This window comes from Cicer arietinum, chromosome 3 (assembly GCF_000331145.2).
Source record: "Cicer arietinum cultivar CDC Frontier isolate Library 1 chromosome 3, Cicar.CDCFrontier_v2.0, whole genome shotgun sequence".
NCBI lineage: Eukaryota > Viridiplantae > Streptophyta > Magnoliopsida > Fabales > Fabaceae > Cicer > Cicer arietinum.
The window spans coordinates 14,390,400-14,394,445 of record NC_021162.2 but is presented as its reverse complement, the minus strand read 5'-3'; positions in this window follow the sequence as shown (position 1 = coordinate 14,394,445).

Below are 4,046 nucleotides of genomic sequence, written 5' to 3'. Positions count from 1 at the left end.
AGAAAATTTATAACTTTTTCGGGTTCCGCGCCAGATTTCAAACACTAGCCATCGTCTGGTTTGAATAAACGATTTTTGATCTATTTTTGTCGTGTGGTTCAAAAATCGCCCAAAAAGACCATATGAAATCGAGGACCAGGATACCCTTATAGCATTCTTCTCAAAAATTTATAATTATGTTTCGGGTTCCGCATCAAATTTCAAACACTAGCCATCGTCTTGTAAGAAAATATGAATTTCGGTCCATTTTTGTCTGGTTGTACAAAAATCGCCCGAAAAGTCTAGATGAAATCGAGAACCATGAGACCCTTATAGCATTCATCTCCTAAATTTATAACTCTGTTCCGGGTTCTTCGTCAAATTTCAAACACTTGCCATCATTTGGTTTGAAACTACGGACTTTGGTCCATTTTTGTTGGATGGTACGAAAATCGGCTGAAAAGTCCGGATAAAATCGAGGACCGAGAGTCTGTTATATCATGTTTCTTCTAAATTTATAATTTTCTTTCGAGTTCCGTGTTAGATTTCAAACACTAGCCACCGTCTTGTTCGAAAATACGGATTTCGGTCCATTTTAGTCAGGTGGTACGAAAATCGTTCGAAAAATCCCGATGAAATCGAGGACCGAGTGACCATTACAACATTCTTCTCTAAAATTTATAACTATGTTTCATGGTCCGCGCCATATTTCCAACACTAGCCATCGTCTGGTCTGAAAATAGAGATTTCAATCCATTTTAGTCTAGTGGTATGAAAATCGCCCGAAAAGTCCAAATGAAATCGTGGACTTGGAGACCCTTATATCATTCTTCTCCAAAATTTATAACTGTGTTTCAGGTTTTGTGTTTGATTTCAACCACTAACCATCGTTTTGTTTGAAAATACGAATTTCGATCCATTTTAGTCATGTGGTACGGAAATCGACCGAAAAGTATAGACGAAATCGAGGACTGAGAGACCCTTATATCATTCTTCACCAAAATTTAAAACTGTGTTCCAGGTTCTGCGTCAGAATTCAAACATTATCCGTTGTCTTCTTCAAAATTATGGATTTCGGTCCATTTTTTTCGGGTGGTACGAAAATCGCCCGAAAAGTTTAGATGAAATCGAGGACCGGAAGACCCTTATAGCATTCTTCTCCAAAATGTTTAACTGTGTTTTAGGTTATGTGTCAGATTTCAAACACTAGCAATCATTTGGTCTGAAAATACGAATTTGGGTCCATTTTGGCTGGATGGTACAAAAATCGCCCGAAAGGTCTAGATCAAATCGAGGACCCAGGGACCTTTATAGCATTCTTCTTCAAAATTTATAACTGTGTTTCGGTTTCCGCGTCTGATTTCAAACACTAGCCATAGTCTTGTTTGAAAATACAAATTTTGATCCATTTTAGTTAGGTGGTAGGAAAATCGCCTGAAAAGTCCAGATGAAATCGAAGACTGAGAGACCCATATAGCATTCTTCTCCAAATTTTATAATTGTGTCTCGGGTTCCGCGCCAGATTTCAAACATTAACCATCATTTTGTTCAAAAATATGAATTTCGTTCCATTTTAGTCTGGTGATTCGAAAATCGCCCGGAAGGTCCAAATGAAATCTAGGACCGGGAACCCTTATGTCACTCTCTTCAAAAATTTATAATTGTGTTTCAGGTTCCACGTCAGATTTCAAACACTAGCCATAGTCTTTTTCGAAAATACGGACTTCGTCCCTTTTTGTCGATGGTACGAAAATCGCCTGAAAAGTCCAGATGAAATTGATGACAGGGAAATCCTTATAGAATTCTTCTCCAAAATTTATAACTGTGCTTCGGGTTCCGCGTCATATTTCATACATTAGCCATCGTTTTGTCCGATAATACGGATTTCGGTCCAATTTAGTCGGGTGGTACGAAAATCGCACAAAAAGTCCAAATGAAATGGAGGACCGAGAGACCCTTATAGCATTCTTCTTCTAAATTTATAAATATGTTTCGAGTTTCGCGCTATATTTCAAACACTAGTCAAGTCAGGTCCGAAAATACAGATTTTAGTCCATTTTTGTTGAGGGGTACGAAAATCGCTCGAAAAGTCCAGATGAAATCGAGGACCGAGAGACCCTCATAGCATTCTTCTCCAAAATTTGTTGCTGTGTTTCGAGTTTCGCGCCAGATTTCTTACACTAGCCATCATCTGGTCTGAAAATACGAATTTCGGTCCATTTTTGTCAAGTGGTACAAAAATCGCCCGAACAGACCAGATTATGCCGAGGCCCAAGGGACTTTTATAACATTCTTTGCCTAAATTTATAACTGTAGTTTGGGTTCCGCCTCATATTTCAAACACTAGCAATTGTCTTGTTCGAAAATACGGATTTCGGTCCATTTTTGTCGGGTGGTACCAAAATCGCCATAAAAGCCCAGATGAAATCGAGGATCGGGAGACCCTTATCGCATTCTTCTCCTAAACGTATAACAGAGTTTCGCGTTCCGCGTCAGATTTCAAACACTAGCAATCATCTTGTTCAAAAATATGAATTTCGGTCCATTTTTTGTCAAGTAGTACGAAAATCACCCGAAAAGTCCAGATGAAACCGAAGACTGGGAGACCCTGATACCATTCTTCTCCAAAATTTATTACTGGTTTTTAGGTTCCATGCCAGATTTCAAACACTTGCCATCGTCTGGTCCGAAAATATAGATTTCGGTCCTATTTTGTCGAGGGGTAAGAAAATCGCCAGAAAAGTCCAAATGAAATCCAGGACCGAGAGACCCTTATAGCATTCTTCTCCTAAATATATAATTGTGTTCCGAGTTCCGTGTCGGATTTCAAAAACTAGCCATTATTTTGTTCAAAAATACGAATTTTTGTCGGTTGGTACCAAAATCACCCAAAAATACTAGATGAAATCGAGGACTGGGAGACCCTTATAACATTCTTGCCTTAAATATATACTAGTGTTTCCTATTCCGACTCAGATTTCAAACACTCGCCATCGTATGGTCCGAAAATATAGTTTTTGGTCCATTTTTCTCAAGGGACACGAAAATCGTCTGAAAAGTCTAGATGAAATCGACGACCGAGAGACCCTTATAGCATTCTTCTCCAAAATTTATAACCGTGTTTCAAGTTCCGCGTCAAATTTCAAAGACTAGCCCTCGTATTTTCCGGAAATACAGATTTTGGTCCATTTTTGTCGAGGGGTACGAAAATTGCCCGAAAAGTCCAGATGAAATCGAGGAGAAGAAGATTCTTATAGCATTTTTGTCCTAAATCCTCATAGCATTCTTCTCTTAAATTTACGAATGTGTTCTGAGTTCCGTGTCGGATTTCAAACACTAGTCATTGTTTTGTTCAAAAATACGAATTTGGGTCCATTTTAGTCGAGTGGTACGAAAATCACCCGAAAATACCAGATGAAATCGAGGACCAGGGGACTCTTATAGCATTCTTCTCCTAAATTTATAACTATGTTTTGGGTTCCGCGTCAGATTTCATCTGGTATTTTCTGGCGATTTGCGTAACACCCGACTAAAATGGACTGATTTTGGTGTTTTTGAACAAAACGATGGCTAGTGTTTGAAATCTGACGCGGAACCCAAAACACAATTACAAATTTAGAAGAAGAATGCCTTCAGGGTCTCTCGGTCCTCGATTTCATTTGAACTATTCGGGTGAGTTTCGTACCCCTCGACACAAATGGACCAAAATCTGTATTTTCAAATCTGACATAGAAACCGAAACACAGTTATAAATTTAGAAGAAGAATGCTATAAGGGTCTCTCGGTCCTCGATTTCATCTAGACTTTTCGGGCGATTTTCATTCCCCGTCGACAAAAATTGACCAAATTTTGTATTTTCGTACCAAACGATTGCTAGTGTTTGAATCTGACGCGGAACCCGAAACATTGTTATATATTAACAAGAAGAATGATATAAGAGTCGCTGGGTCCTCGATTTCGTCTGGACTCTTCGGGCGATATTCGCACCACACTGAAAAAATGGACCAAAATCCGTATTTTCGAACAAGACGATGTCTAGTGTTTGAAATCGGACGCATAACACGAAA